Genomic DNA, 18,561 nt, shown 5'->3' with positions numbered 1-18,561 from the left:
TTATGGTGTCAAGAACATCAATCTTAAAACATGAGTCTAATTCAAATGGACATTTCATAGATTCAAAAACATCAAATTCTACTTGCTCATCTTCTACCCTTAAGATTAATTTCCCTTGGTGGACATCTATCAATGCTCTACCCGTGGCTAGAAAAGGTTGTCCTAAAATTAAATGTATTTCCTTATCTTCCTCCATGTCTAATACTATGAAATCTATTGGGAAAATCAGTTTGTCTACCTTAATCAAGACATCTTCTACCAACCCCCTATGATATATTATCGATTGATCAGCTAATTGGAGCGACACGGTGGTTGGCTTCACTTCTCCTAATCCAAGCTTCCTGTAAATGGAAAACGGTATTAAATTTATACTTGCTCCTAAATCACATAAAACCTTATCAAAATAACAACTACCAATAATACAAGGGATAGTAAAACTCCCTAGATCTCGTAATTTAGGTGGTAGTTTCTTTTGAATCAGCGCGCTACATTCCTCCGTTAACATATCTTTCTCGTGTTCCTTGAATTTTCTCTTGTGCTTGAGGATCTCCTTCAAAAACTTCACATATTTCGGCATTTGTTCTAGCATATCAACAAAATGGATATTAATATGTAAATTTCGAAACATGTCAATAAACTTACCAAATTGCTTATCAAGCTTCTGATTCTTCAACCGTTTTGGGTATGGAAGGGTTGTGTGGCTCGAAGAAAGTTTCTACTCAGATGCACGCTCGCATCAGCGATGAGTTGAAAATTCTGACAAATTAGGAGCAGATTCATGCTCATCGCAGCCACCAAATTCATCGCCGTAGCGATCGTCCTTCTTCCTGGTGAGCTACTCCAAATTCTCACGATCGCTGCGGCAATTAATTTCATCACCACAGCGATCATTCTTCTGCTCTTCCTTCAAATCTTTCTCTTGTTCTTGCTTCTGTTTTTCACCCTCTGAATTTTCCAAATTTTATCCGCTCCTCAAGGTGATTGCATATGCTTGTTCCTTAGGATTCTTCTCTATATCACTCGGCAAAACTCTTAAACTCTTCCCACTAATATGTTATGAACTTGCCCAATTTGAGTCTCAAGGTTCCTAATAGAGGCTGATTGATTTTGAACAAAGATGTTAGTCTTCTCAAACCCCTTGCTTGTCTCTTCAATGAACTTGGTTAGCACATTCTCTAAATTAGATTTTGGCTCTTGAGTTTGAAAAATAAGAGGTTGTTTTTGCTCATTGTTGTTGCTCCATGAAAAGTTCGGGTGTTTCCTCTATGCTGGATTGTATGTGTTGGAATATGGATTCCCTTACCCCCTTTGGAAATTATTGACGTAATTGGCTTGTTCAGGCTGAGCAAACGGGTTCCCTTCTTGACAATCCTTAGATGAATGATTTCCTGCACAAAGGTCACATGTTAGAGAAGAAGATTCAATTGCATTTATTTTTAACACATTACCTAATTACTTTTGGATTTTTGAAAGTTGAGCAGCCAATACGGTATAACCGTTAACTTCGTGCACTCTCGCCGATTTCCTTATTGAAGTTCTCTCTGAAGTCCTCATATAGTTATTGTTCGCCATCACCTCAATCAGATTGTATGCTTCCTCTGGTGTTTTATTGTTCAAGGCTCCCCTACTTGCAGCATCAATCATAGCTTGAATAGTTGGTAGCAACCCTTGGTAGAATGTTTGCACTTACGACCAGATTGGCAAACCATGGTGAGAGCACCTCTGTAAGAGATCCTTATACCCTTCCCATGCTTCATACAATGACTCTGAATCTTGTTGGTAAAAGTTGGTAATTTCACTCCTCAGCTTGGCGGACTTGGCAGGTGGAAAATATTTAGTGAGGAACGCTTGAGCTAACTCGTTCCATGTCGTGATGCTCCCAGATGGCAGAGAAATCAACCAAGCCTTAGCTTTATCCCGAAGAGAGAATGGGAAAAGCCTTAGCCTAATTGCGTCATCGGATACTCCATTATGCCTGAATATGTCGCATAATTGGGATCATCATTAGGTAACCCAGCGAATTGGATGACTACTAAATCATTTGAATAATTGTTGGCTTAATCTCAAAATTATTCGCTTGAACTGGTGGTCTCCTGATGCTAGAATAGTACCCATTAATAGTAGGACTAGAGTAGTCCTTCAATGCTCTTTGAACACTACTGCTCCACCCATTGCATTTCCTCCTAAGGTATCCTCATTCTCTTGATTTTCCACATTGGGATTGAAAATTCCTGTGTTAGCCATCGACTTTTCAAAGTCAACTTGCCTCTTATCTTTCCTTAATTGTTTAGCCGTTCTCTCGATCTCAAAATCTAGTGGATTAAGATCACCACCACCTCTTGAACATAAACTCTCCAAATTCTAGCTAAAAGCAACAAACAAAAATAAAAATTAATTTCTAAAAAAAATAAAACAAATCAAATTAGCAACTAAATATTTCGTATTGATATTGGTAAAACGAAATAGTTCCCTAGCAACAGCGCAAAAAACTTGACAGGCTATTCGCAAGTGTACGAAATCGTGCAAGTAATAAAGCTTGAGTAAACGAGTGTCGAATCCCAAGGGAACAACCTACCAAGTACCAAACTAGTCTATTTTGTAACTATTTGATGAAATAGAATTTTAAGAATGAATTTAATGAAAAAGAAAACAAACTAAAAACTAAACAAAAGCAGAATTTTATAAATAATTTGATAAACAGATCAATATGACTAAACCTAGGGCACAGATTTCACACCAATTTAATCCTATGCATTGACCATTATTGCTAACCTAATTAAGCTTATTCTAAAGGCCAAACTCCCTAATATTTCACCAACTTTCTCTCGAATAATTAGCTAATTAACCCTTAAGCAACAACCCAAAATATCTCTAAGTTGGATTTAGGAGCTAAGAGATCATTACGTTCCGTGGAATTTACTAGAGTCTCATAAATCGCGGTAACCTATCTCTGGCGTTCGCTCAATCTATGGTTTTATTACCTTAGACAAATCAGGTTTCATCTCTCGATCTCAACCCAACCCGTGATATCATTCAACCCTCAGATCCTTAAGAATTGAACACATTACACATAATAATAAAACTTAGAATTAATGCTGAATAAGAATTAACAACAATAAAGCTAACACATATTCATAAATTGGGCTATATCTTTAGCCCTAGAAAAGGGATTTAGTTCATAATTACAGTAATAAAAGCAACCATTGTATTTAATAACATGAGTTCAAGAAAGACAAATATAAACACTTCTCTAATTGGTGAACGAGAACTTCTAGAATTCCGATCTCCAAAATAGTAGTCGTCATTTCTCCTTCTCTAAAAGCTCTTTCAAAACTACTTAAAGACCTTATTTATAGTCCTAGGGTTTTGATCTTACTTAGGAAAAATTTAAACGCCTCAACCCATTCAGATTCGGACTAAGATAATGCATTAACCTAACAAGCTTGTGACCCATCACCGCTACGGTAATAACAGTCGCTATGGTGATCGTTCTTTCTGTCCAATGAGTCCGTGGTCTTCAGAATTTGGTAAAGTCATCAACACAAACTTTGTAGGTCTCTGAATAATCTTTCCAAAGCCATCTGAATCGTTGAATTCCGATTTCTACAGCTCAAGTTATGACAGAAACATCAAAGCATGCTCATCTTGAAGGATTTCCAGATTTTACGTTGTATCTTTGATGTGTCACAACTTTCTCGTTTCAACTCCGATTCTCGTACCGTTTGTTCCTATGCGTCATGAATTACATCGACACCATTCTTTTCCCTTCAAATATCTCTTTGAACCTGAAAATACTCAAAATACACCCATGATCCCGTAAAAGGTATTTATGAAAGAATTAATTCAAATTCCACAATTTAAACACATTTTTCCATAAATAATCCAATTAAATCACTAACAAAATATAAACTTCCAAGCTCTTATCACAACCCTCAACCAACTTTTTGCTAGCCCCTAGCAAACTAAGCGATAAAATAAGTCTCTAAGCTTGAAAATAAAACAACCAATTAAAAACCTATATCTAAACTATCCTAAATCACTTTCATAGATTGACACGATTGTATTTAGCGTATACAACAAGCCTTTAAACCCCTAGGCGGCCCTTGTTGGACGAGTTGTAGTCTCGTGGGGGTTTCCAGTGATGGCACCCACAAACATCCACACTAAACTTATCCTAAACTCCAAAAATAAAAATAAACATAAACATAAAAAGAACAAAAACTAACAAAAATTCTTGGATCAATTCATAGAGGTGTCTCAAAAATAGCATATACACAAAACAAATAGAATAATTAAAAATCACCAAACTCACAAACAATGCAAAAATCAATTCCATTTTCGTTATCGACCCTAGAACATCCATACAACCACAAACCATTAGTCTACAAACTCGGATAGTTTTATGCATAACATTCATGAACAAAATTTTGATCTCAGTATTGGGGTTATGACTTATATGTGAATCATGGAATCAAACTCCATAGGCTCACTTTTCAAACCACTCTCCACCAATGTAGAATTTCACATTACCTTGGATCAATAAGTCTTTGTAAAGGTTGTAACGTTAGGCTAGGGTATGAGTTCATGAAGGACCGAAAGGAGAAATTAACAAAAATCAAATTAAGAGACTTAATTTTCATTCATTCTTATTACTAACATACAAAACACTTCCCTTTTTTCACTCAGTAGCTTCCTAACCTTTATCAAGCTCTTTCTTTTTGACATTAATATCAACCCATTTGCATAATTCCCAATCTTCACAATGCTCTTCAATGCCCATTTTTCTTTCCTTTCTGATATATATATATTTTTTTTTTATGATACTTATAATAAGAAGAAAGTAGAAAACACACACACAGCCCCACTGATCTTATAAGCACTCCACAACCCCCAACCAATTTCTTCGCATAAACCTGGGTTGTGGCAAAACTACCACCTCCAAATTCAGTGAAAGGCTGTCAGAAGTTTCCTTGGGCATGCAGGTTTTTATAGGAGATTCATGCAGGATTTCTCTAAAATCTCTAAACCTCTTTGTGATTTATTAGCTAAGGATGTTCCTTTTAATTTTAGTCAAGAGTGTTTAGATGTATTTAAGTGTTTAAAAGAAAAACTAATCTCTGCTCCTATTATTGTTGCGCCTGATTGGGAACTACCTTTTGAACTCATGTGTGATGCAAGTGATTACGCTTTAGGGGCTGTTTTAGGACAGTGAAAAGGTAAGCTTTTGCATGTGATTTATTATGCCAAAAAGACTTTAACGCGACCATAGTTAAATTATGCCACTACTGAAAAAGAATTTTTAGCAGTAGTATTCTCTATTGATAAATTTCGTTCTTATTTGCTAGGTACTAAGGTTATTGTGTACACTGACCATACTGCATTGAAATACCTCCTAGCAAAACGGGATTCCAAGCCAAGATTATTGCGATAGGTATTGCTCTTACAAGAATTTGACTTGGAAATTAAGGACAAGAAAGGAACAAAAAATCAAGTAGCTGATCATTTATCCCGATTAGAGTCCAATGAAGAAGTTCGAGAGAAAGAAAAGCCAATCAACAAATAATTCCCAGATGAGCAATTGTTTGCTATTCAAGAAGGGTCGTGGTTTGCAGATATTGCTAACTATTTGGCGCATACAGTATTGCCTCCTGGAATGAACTCCCAAAGACGAAAGAATTTTTTTGCAGATTTAAAGTACTACTTTTGGGAGGATCCATTTTTGTACAAGCATTGCGCCGATCAAATGATAAGAAGATGTGTGCCAGAGGAAGAGATGACGAATATTCTTCGTCATTGTCATTCAATGGAAGTTGGTGGTCATTTTGGTTTGACAAAGACCGTTGCTAAAGTTCTTCAATCAGGATTTTTCTGGCCAACTCTTTTTAAAGATGCTTTTTATTTTGTTATGAGTTGTGATGAGTGTCAACGGGTTGGGAACATATCTAGGAGAAATTCCATGCCTTTATATAATATCCTAGAAGTAGAATTGTTTGACGTGTGGGGAATAGATTTGATGGGACCGTTTCCTTCCTCGTTTTCTAACCATTTTATTTTGGTTGCTGTAGATTATGTTTCGAAGTGGGTGGAAGCTACTACGTTGCCAACAAACGATGCTTGCGTAGTTGTCAAGTTTGTGAAGAAGAATATCTTCTCAAGGTTTGGCACAACAAGGGTCATTATCAGTGATGGTGGTTCTCATTTTTGCAATTGCCAATTTGCAACATTGTTAAGCAAGTATGGGGTTACACATCGAGTTGCTATACCATATCACCCTCAAACCAGTGGCCAAGTAGAAGTATCCAATAGGGAGCTAAAACGAATCTTGGAAAAGACAAGAAGCACCTCTCAAAAGGATTGGGACACCAAGCTTGATGATGCATTATGGGCATATAGGATGCCATTCAAAATACCAATAGGAATGTTGCCCTATCGGATGGTTTATGGAAAAGCTTATCACTTGCCAGTAGAGTTAGAACACAGGTCATATTAGGCAGTGAAGTTTCTGAACTTCGATCTACAAGCCGCAGGAGCAAAACGATTACTGCAACTCAATGAGATGTAAGAGTTTTGCAATAATGCATATGAGAATGCCCGAATCTACAAAAAAAAAAAAAAAAAAGACTAAGCAGTGGCACGACAAACATATCGTGAACAAAGAATTCAAGGAGGATGACAAAGTGTTGTTGTTTAACTCAAGACTACGACTTTTCTCGAGAAAATTGCGCTCAAAATGGTATGGCCCATTCATAATTCATCCCGTGTTTTCGTATGGGGCAATAGAGCTTCACCACCCGACAAAGGGAACAGTCGAAGTCAACGGCCCAAAATTGAAACCCTTAGTCAAGCAATACAAACTCATGGAGAGATCTTAAGATATAAATGCTTTTAGAAAAGAAAGCACGAGGTGGACACATTGCAACAACATGCTACCATAAGACTGAAAAAAATTCTCAAACACCAACACAAATTAAAAGAATACTTGCAACAATAAAATGTTGGAAATTTGTCCCATGGAATTTATTAGAAAAGATAGAGACACTATTCAATTTGAATAAGTCCAATGGACTTCCTCAAATTTACAAAAGTTTGCAAGTCTAAAGCCTTAATAAACAGGTCAGCAAGTTGAGAGTTTGTGTTAACATGTGTAAGAGTGATCACTTTCTCTTCAACTAAGTCTCTTATAAAATGATGCCTAATGTCAATGTGTTTGGTTCTAGAGTGTTGAACAGGATTTTTAGAAATGTTTATTGCACTAGTGTTATCACAAAAGACAGTTATGCATTCTTGATCAAATCCATAATCACATATCATTTGTTTTAACCAAAGAACCTGTGTGCAGCAATTCCCTGCAACAATATATTTAGCTTCAACTGTGGAGAGTGGGATTGAATTTTGTTTCTTGCTATACCAGGTGATTAGGTTGTTGCCGAGAAAGAAACATCCTCTAGATGTGTTTTTTCTATCATTCAAACACACTACCCAATCAATATTACTAAAACCCACGAGAGTAGGATTAGAGTCATAAGAAAACCAAAGCCCAAAATTTGATGTTCCAGCAACATATTTCATAATCTTTTTAACAGCTTTAAGATGAAGCTCAGTAGGATTAGATTGAAACCTTGCACACATACCTACACTAAAGCACAAATAAAGCCTACTTGCTATCAAATATAACAAACTCCCTATCATGCTTCTAAAAGCTTGTTATCAACCTTTTTACCGTTTTCATCCTTGGAAAGTTTAAGAGTGGAGCTCATTGGGGTGTTTGCATGCTTGGCAGATTCAAGATTGAATCTTTTGACCATGTTTTTGGCATACTTAGACTAAGAGACAAACATTCCACAATCAATTTGTCTGATTTGAAGACCAGGGAACATGCTTAGCTGTCCCACCATACTCATCTCAAATTCATCTTTCATTAGAGAAATAAAATTTCCCAATTGAGTATGTGAGGTGGAACCAAAAACAATATCATCTACATAAATTTGAGCACACAAAAAATTACCTTTTCATACTTTATGAATAAAGTTTTGTTGGCATTACCTCTTGTGAATTTATGATCAAGGAGGAAGGAGGTCAGCTTATCATACCAAGCTCTCGATGCCTGCTTCAAACCGTAGAGTGCTTTCTTGAGTTTGAACACATGATCTGGCTTATTTGGATCTTGAAATCCTACTAATTGCTCAACATAAACTTCTTCCATCAACATTCCGTTCAAAAATGCACTTTTCACATCCATTTGGTAAAGTTTCAGCTTCATACAGTAGGCAACTCCCAACATTAATCCTATGGATTCAAGCCTAGTCACAAGTGCAAAAGTTTCATCGAAATCAACTCCTTCAACTTGGGTATACCCTTGTGCAACAAGTCTTGCTTTGTTTCACACAATGTTCCCAAATTCATCTGATTTGTTCTTGAAAATCCACTTTGTTCCAATAACATTAATTCCTTCAGGCTTGGGAACCAGTTTCCACACGTCATTTCTCTCAAACTGTTCCGGCTCCTCATGTATGGCAACAATCCAGCAATTGTCTTCAGGAGCCTTCTTTGCATTTTTAAGTTCTGAAAGAGAAACATAGCACAGTTTTTTAATTTCACTCAATCTTTTACATCTAGTGACCATTACCTTGTCTGACCATTACACACGTCATTTCTCTCAAATTGTTCCAGCTCCTTATGTATGGCAATAATCCAGCAATCGTCTTCAAGAGCCTTCTTTGCATTCTTAGGTTCTAAAAAAGAAACACTGCACAGGTTATTAATTTCACTCAATCTTTTACATCTAGTGATCGTTACCTCGTCTGGATTTCTAATCACTATAGATGGTGGATGAGCCTTTTATCTAGGAGGGTGGTTCTCTGGTTTTGGGTGTGTTTTGTTGAGTGATTTCATCAAACAGATCAACAACCAATTCAAGTCCTTGTCTTTTTAGGAGAGATCTTTGTTGAGCTGCAGAGGTGTTGACATCAGATTTTGATGTGGTCACATCTTTAAGAGAACTCGAAGGGGGCACATTGTCATGGTCAGTGGTCACATTAGAAGGTGACACTAAGTCATCAATTTCATCTTCACGGGAAAACTGAGAAATCTTTTGAATTAAGGAAAACAACATCAAATGATTCAATTATACGTTGAGTTCTCATATTGAAAATCCTATATGCCCTACTATTTGAAGAGTATCCGAGAAAGACACCTTTCATCACTTTTGGAATCAAATTTTCCAAGGGGATCTCTATCATTTAACACATAGCACTTGCACCCAAAAACATAAAAATATGACAAATCAGGCTTCTTACCTTTCCGTTACTCATACGGAGTTTGAGAGGTACATTTTCTTAGAAAAACTCTGTTTGCAATGTGACAAGCCATGTTGATTACCTCAGCCAACAACCTCGTTGGTAATTTTTTGGCATTTAACATAACTCTTGCCATTTCTTGAAGAACTATATTCTTTCTCTCTACAACTCCATTTTGTTGGGGTGTTTTTGGAGCAGAAAACTCGTGCCATATACCCTGCAAATCACAAAAACTGGAAAAATTAGTGTTCTCAAACTCTCTTCCATGATCACTTCTTATCCTTACAACTTTCTTCACTCCACAATTTTATTCAACTTGGAGTCTCTTGATCAGATTTTGAAAAACTTCAAATGTATCAGACTTTTCCCTTAAAAAATCAACCCATGAGTATCTTGAAAAGTCATCAACACACACAAAAACATATCTCTTACCTCCCAAACTTTCAGTTTGCATAGGACCCATCAAATCCATATGAAGAAGTTCTAACACACATGAGGTACTCAATCGAGACAAGGATTTGTGTGAAAACTTAGTTTGCTTACCTTGTTGGCACGTACCACACACTTTACCTTTTGGGAACACAAGTTTAGGCAAACCTTTCACAACATCATTTTTGGAGAGTTTCACAAGGTCTTTATAATTCATGTGTCTAAGCTTTTTGTGCCAAATATCAACACAATCTGATTTGGAACTTAAGCAAGAAACTTTGTTAGTCAAGACATAACAATTATCATTTGATCTCTTTCCTTCAACAACTGAAGTACAACACAACCTTTATAATAGATTTGACTAATGCCTATAAGATTAGCTTTAAGACCTTCAACATAGAATACATCATTCAGAACAAGGAAACCAGGAATAACAATAGATCCTTTGCCAAGGATTTTACCTCTTTTGCCATCACCGTAGGTCACATGACTAGCCTCAACAAATTCAAGATCAGTCAATAAACCTTTGTTACCTGTCATGTGCCTTGAACACCTACTATCAAAGTACCATTGGTTATTTTGAAATGCAAGCAATGATGTATGAGCAACCAAACAATTGGTACTAGACTTAGGTCTCAATATTTTTCTATTTTTGAAAAAAATTGTTTTGATGCGGGGTTTTTTGAGAGAGAAAAATATGATTTCCAATGCATCTTTTCAAATATGCAATAAGCTTGAAACAATCTGGTCTAACGTGATCTTTCTTTTGACAGAAATGACAAATAGGAGTAAACCTTTTTACCTTCAGGAAAGGATCAAGAGGTATAGCAAGAACATTCAGGTCTAAAACTCTGTTGACAATGGTGGTCACAACTGGTTTCGAGGTGCTCACCTTAATGGCTAGTTTTGGAAGAACTTGCTCCAGGAGAAAAACACAATCCAGTTTTATCACCAAAAGACTTCCTTTGGCCAAGAACTTCATCAAGTTTGTAAGAACTTGCATTCAATCTTTCAACAATGGCCTAAGCCTCAGTTAGTTCATTTAAAGCTTGATTTAACAAAAGTTCCTTGTTGGATAAATCAATAAACACAACTTTCAATTTATCATTCAACACTTTTTTATCTTTTGTTAAGGTGTAGTTTTCATAATCAAGGGATTTGATCTTCTTGATGGCTTTCACCCATGACTCATACATCTTGTCATAAGCCTTTTGATGCTCCTTACAAACATTTCTTAAGTCATCCGAGGACATGATCCTACTGTCCTCTTGGTTAGCCGTAAAAGCTAGGAAGTTCTCATCCTCATTTATGTCATCACCTCCACTCTCACTATCATCACTTTTGCTTAGTGTGGCAGCCATGACTTTTCCCTTTTTCTTTATAGTGTTTGCACATTCCGACTGAATGTGGCCATACCTTTCACATTCATAACACCTGATGTCTTTGTTTTTCTTGTCATTATCTCTTGAAAATCGTTTCGAGAAGGCATCTTGACCAACTTGGTCAGTGGACTTCTTCACAAAAGGTTGTTTATCCTTTTTGCTCAACTTAGGTTTTCTCATATTCTTTTCAAGAATTTAGCAAAAAAATTTGTTAGCAAAACGCACTCATCTTCCTCACCATCACTAGAAACAACACAAACAGTAGGTTCAGATATTACCTCATGCTTCAGTGCGAGAGCCTTTCCCGATTTCTTCTCCCATCATTTCAGATTGAATTCAAAAGTCTGAAGTGATCCAATGAGTTCATCCGTTCAGCGTCAGTATTGATCTTACCCAAAGCAAAGCATTCATTCGTCATATCACACAATCGACCATGAAAATCAATAATAGACTTACCAACATGCATAAAAAGGTTTTCATATTCAGTAATCAATCTTCTAAGCATGGTCTTTTTAATCGTGTCAATTCTTTCATTCTTAACTTGGAGTCTATCTCATGCATCTTTAACTATCTCACAGTTGGCTATATTTTTCATTTGGCTAATACTGACAACATTAAAGAATGCATGCAGAGCTTTAGAGTTAAAATTAGACTCTTTCAACTCAGCTTTGGTCTATTGATCAAAGGGTTTTCCCTTGCTACCACCTTCTTCACTAACAACTTGTGGTTCTTTCCAACCAACAACACAAACATTCCAAGCTCTTTCTTTAATAGATTTTAAGAAGGCTTTCATCCTAGGTCTCCAGAAGGAAAAGCTAGTTCCCTCCAACAATGGTGGTCTATGAGTAGATCCACCTTTGCCAAAAAACTCATAGTGACAGAACAACAAATGTGGTCACACAAAGAAAGGTGATCACACAACTCGAAACGAGTAGATCTTCTCAACCAGACACGAAACAAAAGACGAAATAGACAAGCACAAACATGGAATAAAGATCTGACAAACAAGCAAGGATCAATTGAAATAACTCTTCAGAACAAACTTTGATACCAATTGTAAGTTTTAAAGGGTTACCAAGTGTTTAAAACTTATATGGAATGGGTTGTTTGTTCAATTTTTAGAGCAAATGAGTTGTGATAAACATAATCAAAACATACATCAAGGCAAGTAAAGAACACACTCATTTTTACATGGTTAGGCATCAAGCCTACATCCATGGGACCAAGTCCAGAGGAAGCAAATTTACTATTAAAAACTTGTGAGTTCAAATACAAAGCAAGATAGCCAAATTTGTAAAACACTCCTTGTTTTCTACACAACAATTCTATCTTCTTTGGTTGAACTTCAAGTCCTCACAGCAAGCTTCACGAACACAGTAACATCACATTGAAGAAGAGCTCCTCTCAAGAACCAATTCTTGCTAGTCCCTAGCAAGCTAAGCGATAGAACAAGTCCTTTAGCTTGAAAACACAAACAAAATAAAGTCTATATCTAAACTATCCTAAATCACTTCCGTAGATTGTCACGGTTGCATTTAGCATATGCAACAAGCCTTTAAACCCCTAGGTGGCCCTAGGTGGACGTGAGGGTTTCCAGCAATGATATCCACAAACATCCAAACCTAACCTCACCTAGACTCAAAACTAAAGACTCAAACAAACATTTTAGGAACCATACATATAATCATCTCAAAAATTGTGTCAATGTGAACAAATCAAATAATCAACAACACGCAAATATAAAGAATACGCAAATTTCAATTACACTCTTGTTTTTTACTCTCTCATAATCATTCACAAACCATTTATTCAAAAACCCGGACGATTTTATGCATAGCTTCCATAGGCAAAGTAAGAAAATAAAACAAATATACAATCATACTCCATAGGCCCACTTTTCAAACCACTCTCCACTAATGTAGAATCCAATCACTACCTCGGATCATTAGGTCTCTACCATAGCTGTAACGTTAGGCTAGGGTAATGGTTTATGAAAGAACGGGAAGGAGTTTTTAACAAAATGTAAGAGACTTAATATTTTACAGTAAATGACCATGAGCAATCTCTTTCTTACTTCCCTTCTCATTCACCCTCTACCCTTTCACATTGATTGAACTCTTCCTTCCAACATTAGCACAAACCCTCATGTAATGTACCTCATTTCAAGTTCTTCTCCCCAGCTACTTCTTCTTATTTTTCTGCAAAAAAAAAAATTTTCAATTCTTTTTCAAAATTTTTTTTCTTTCTTTTGCTTTTTTTTTTTTTTAAGGAAGATAGTAACTCATAAAAAAATTCGTCTACCCCACCTTGCTTCTACTATCATTTTTTTTTCTTTTCACAACCCCGAACCTATCTCATTGCACATACTCAAGTTGTGGTCCAAAAGATATATTTATTTTCTTCTACCACACTTCTTTTCATGAGTTTTTCTTAGAAGGTCACCCTAAATTAAGTCTCTCACAATAAGATGGGTCGGAAAGTGTTTTAGGCTTCATCGTCAAGGTGAGATATAGTAGGTTTACAACCAAAAAAAAAAAAAAAATAAGGCTTACCAAGTGTATAATAATAGGCTCAAAGGGTTAACTAGGGAGAAAGTAATATAGGTTGGCTTGAAAGGCTCAATCGTTCCAAAGAAAATTGCCTAAATCATATCCTAAGCAATGCAAATTCTAGGATTTCGCCTCAAGTGGTTATCAAATGAGTTCTAGAGTTTATGCACAATTTTCACAAAAAACATTATTGCCCATAAAAACACACATAAAAAGTCTCTAAGTTTTCGAATTATTAAACCAATCAAACCCATTCCCAAGAGAGTCATAACTAAATGCAATTGTCATCCACTATCATCCTTACACTACACGAAAGTTAATAAAATCTCAATGTCACAAATTCACAATATGATCTTATCATTGACTTATGTATGAGTTCCAAAACAAAGCAAAATACATTAACTCTTTGACCCTACAACACACCTAAAACAATTCCACCCAAAAGCTTTTAAAGAGATAATTCAAAGCAAAAGATATTCAAAGATGTCCATCAAATGAAACTAAATTTGGCCACAAAAAAAAAATATATATATTCCTTACCCCCAACATTAGAGATGAACATTGTCCTCAATGTGCAAAGAGAACAACTACAATACCCTTCATGTTCAAGATGAATGTGGAGATAATCGCGTGAAGGCATGCATAACATTTGCCATGTCCAATAGTCATTGGAAATCTAGTAAAAACAAACAAACTATACGCCTTTCTTGGCCAATTTAGTGTGCATAATAGAAATTATGGGTGAAACATAAACAACTAACATATCAAACCAAACCAAAGTTATCAAAACTTACACATTAAATGAAAATCTAAAATAAATTTAAAACAAAACTCAAAATTAAAGTAGAGAGCTTGGGTTGCCTCCCAAGAAGCGTTTTATTAGAGTCGTAAGCTCGACTTTTTGACTCCTTCAATCTGGATCATCTAGGAAAATCCAAACCCTTCTATCCTTGAATCCACCATACACATAAGGCTTCAATTGTTGTTCATCTACCCTCTCAAATTCAGCCTCCATAATCCTAAAGTTGACTAAACAATTTTCTAGAGGTGAGCTAGGGTAGTTTTCTTCAAAGGTTTCCGCTACTTTGTCATCAAGGATGCTAATCTCCAAGCAAGTATCTAACTCGGATGGACATTTCATCGTGTTAAAAACATTGAACTTCACTTGTTCGTCTTCCACCCTTAAGATTAGTTTATCTTCGTGTACATCTATTAAAGTCCTACTTGTAGCTAGAAAATGTCTTCCTAATATTAAAGGTATGTTTCGGTCTTCTTCCATATCAAGAACTACAAAATCTACTAGAAAGATAAATTTGTCTACCTTTATTAGGACATCCTCCACCACTCCCCTAGGATATGTTATGGATCTATCCGCCAATTGAAGATGAATCGTGGTTGGCTTCACCTCCCCTAAACCAAGTTTTCTGAAAATAGAAAATGGCATTAAGTTAATGCTAGCTCCTAAATCACATAAAGCTTTATCAAAATAAAAAACTACCAATTGTGCAAGGAATATTAAAAATCTCTGGATCTCTTAATTTCAGTGGTAGTTTCTTTTGAAGCAACGCGCTACATTCCTCGGTGAGTATGACCATCTCATGTTCTTCAAACCTCCTTTTATGTGTAAGGATCTCCTTTAAGAACTTGGCATACTTTGGCATTTGCTTTAACATATCTACAAAAGGAATGTTAATGTGTAAAGTTCTAAACATGTCCATGAACTTACGGTTTCTACACTTTGTGAGGATACGAGAGAGAGGCTTCATCTTTCTTCACATCTTGGGCTTTGTTCTCAAGTTCTGGTTTTGTGCCTAGGCATTGTGTTGAGGCATTGTTGGTTCTGTCCAATTTCATGTCTTCAGCTTTTTCCTCAGTTTCTTCAACTTTTCTTGATTCTTTCAGCTCCTTAACACTTCTCAACATGATGGCATTGAGTTGCTCCTTTGGATTCTTCTCGATATCACTCGAAAACATTCCTTGAACTCTTCCCGCTAAGATACTATGAATTTGTCCCATTTGAGTTTCAAGGTTCCTTATGGAAACAGATTGATTTTGCAACAAGACTTCATATTTTGAAGTTGAGCTTCATTCTTGTCAAATCTTTTACCTGATTCCTCCATAAACTTTGTAAGCACATCCTCCAAATTTGATTTCGCTTCTTGAATTTGAACGCCACGAGGTGGCTTAGGATAATTGTTGGTACTCCAAGAAAAATTTGGATGGTTTCGCCATGCTGGAGTATATGTATTAGAGTATGGATTTTGTTACTCTCCTTGAAAATTGTTGACGTAATTTGCTTGTTGAGGTGGAGCAAATGGATTCCCTACTTGACATCCTCTTGACAAATGATTCCCTGCACAAAATTCACAAGTTAGAAAACGAGTTTCAATAGCATTTACCTTTAGGGCAACTCCTAATTGCTTTTGGATGGTTGAAAGTTGAGCAACCAACGCGATGTAGCCATTAACTTCGTGCACTCCCGTTGCTGTACTTGTTGAATTTCTCTCTGAAGGCCTCATGTAGTTATTGTTTGCCATCATTTCAATCAGATTATAGGCTTCCTCCAGTGTTTTGTTGTTCAAGGCTCCCCCACTTGTAGCATCTACCATGGCTTGTATAATTGGCATCAACCTATTGTAAATGTTTGCACTTGCGACCATATTGGTAACCCATGGTGAGGACACCTCCATAAGAGATCCTTATATCTCTCCCAAGCTTCATAAAGTGACTCCATATCTTGCTAGAAAAAATTGGTGATGTCACTCCTCATCTTGGCAGACTTGATCGGTGGAAAATACTTCGCAAGGAACACTTGAACTAACTCATTCCAAGTAATGATGCTTCCGGGTGGTAGAGAATTAACCAAGCCTTAGCTTTATCCCGAAGAGAGAATGGGAAAAGCCTTAACCTAATTGCATCATTAGATACCCTATTGTGGCATAATGTATTGCATAGCTCTAGAAAACTTGCGATATGCAAATTAGGATCATCGCTAGACAACCCTGTAAATTGAATCGAATGTTGTATCATTTGAATAATGTTTGGCTTTATCTCGAAAGTATTTGCTTGAATTGGTGGTCTCCTAATACTAGAAGCACATCCCTCAATTGTAGGGCTTGAGTAATCCTTAAGTGCCCTTTGAACTTTTTCTCCTCCTGTATTTGCCATTGAACCTAACTCCTCTGTACGGTCCAACACTAAAAATACAGAAATAAAAATTAAAGCACTAAAAACAAAAAATAAATTACAAACCAAATTAGTAACTAAATAGCTTGTATTAATATTGATAATATAATAATTCCTCGGCAACAGCGCCAAAAACTTGTTATAGATTTTCACAAGTGTACGAAATCGTGCAAGTAATAAAGTGTATAAATACGGATATCGAACCCAGGGGAATTACTATTATCAATTACCAATTAAACTATCTATTACTATTTGATCAATCCAAATTGTATCAAGGAAGATCTAAACTAAATTAACAATTGAAATTAAAAAGAGAACTGAAGAGAGGACAATTAAAATAAACCTTTGGTTAAAAACAAGATGACTAGACCTAGGGCATAGACTTCACACCAACTTTTATTCATATGTATCGATCTCCTATGCTAATTTTATTAAGCTCTTCCTATAGGTCAAACTCCCTAAATTTCCAATAACTTTCTCTCGAACAATTATCAAATTAACCCTTAATTACTAATCCGAATTATCTCTAATCAGATTTAAGCAATTAGAGATCATTATGCTCTATGGAGTTTACCAAAATCTCACAAGTCGCGGTAACTTATCTCTAGCGTTCACTCAACCTATGGTTTTACTACCGTAGACCAAATAAGTATCATCTCTCAATCTCAACCTAGTCCATTAGTTCATTCAATTTTTAGGCCCTTAAGAATCAAAAGCATTAGGAATAATAGTAAAACTTAGGAAAAATTCTTAATAAAAATTAACAATCAAAAATCAATACATAATCAAGAGATTGGGCTACATCTTAGCCCTAGAGAATAAATTTAGTTTATAATAAACATGAAAGAAACAATCATCTTTATTAAAACAATCATCATGAGTTTAAAAGAAAAGAACAAGGAAAACTTCTCTATATCGTGAATCAAAGCTCCAGAACTTCTGTTACTTCTCTTCTCTGCAGATTTTTCTCCTCTTCTTCTCACCAAAGAATCCCCCAAATAATGCTAAAAGACTTCTATTTATATCCCACAAGGGTTAGTGTTTTATTTTTCTTAATTCTATTTGGTTTAGGACTCTTAACCCTATTCTCCTACCTAAAAATGGATAATCAGTTTTTAACTTCCATGACTATGCCCCGGCACTATGCTGTGGCACAACAGCTACTGGAAAAAGTGTGGCGTGGCACTGTGCTGCGGCACAGTAGCTACTGGCCTTCTTCTCGCATCATTCCATCATTCTTCAGTCCAAGAATTGTCTTAATACGAGTTCTACAGCTCAAGATATTCTCAAAATACCGAGGCATGCTCAAGCTGGAACGTAATCGAGAATCTTCTCTTTACTTCAACTTCCATAACTTCTTCAATTCAACTCTGATTCTTGATCCGTTTGTTTCCACTCGTCCCTCATTCCATTGTCAACATGATTCTTCATCCGAGCATAACATTTAAGCACTAGTAGCCCGAAAAACACTCAAAAACACCTGTGATCCCGTAAAAGGCAATTATGAAAATATTAAGCAACTTTACCAAATTAAGTCTAATTTCCCACAATTAATCCCCAAAAACCACTAACTAAATGTGTATTTTCAAGCTCTTATCATTCAACAATAAAGATAGGACAATAGCTTACACACAAGCTCTCATCACAAAAGAAACAGCATCCAAAAGATCTTACACTAGGACAAGTGAGGATGATAATTCTAAGCCTACCAAAACATAG

General features: G+C 36.0%; 2 non-coding genes across 2 annotated transcripts; both read left to right on the top strand.

Annotated features, from left to right (window-relative positions):
• Positions 1 to 1,702: 1,702 nt before the first annotated feature.
• On the top strand, positions 1,703 to 1,809 carry LOC116129418. The gene has a single exon (XR_004127912.1). It is a non-coding gene; the product is annotated as a small nucleolar RNA R71 (small nucleolar RNA).
• A 14,513-nt stretch (positions 1,810 to 16,322) lies between these two features.
• LOC116129422 lies at positions 16,323 to 16,429 on the top strand. The gene has a single exon (XR_004127915.1). It is a non-coding gene; the product is annotated as a small nucleolar RNA R71 (small nucleolar RNA).
• The last annotated feature ends 2,132 nt before the right edge of the window (positions 16,430 to 18,561 follow it).

The sequence above is a fragment of the Pistacia vera genome, unplaced genomic scaffold, assembly GCF_008641045.1.
Source record: "Pistacia vera cultivar Batoury unplaced genomic scaffold, PisVer_v2 Contig211, whole genome shotgun sequence".
Lineage (NCBI taxonomy): Eukaryota > Viridiplantae > Streptophyta > Magnoliopsida > Sapindales > Anacardiaceae > Pistacia > Pistacia vera.
Note: the sequence above shows the minus strand (reverse complement) of the source record. Positions and strands in the feature narration are given on the sequence as shown.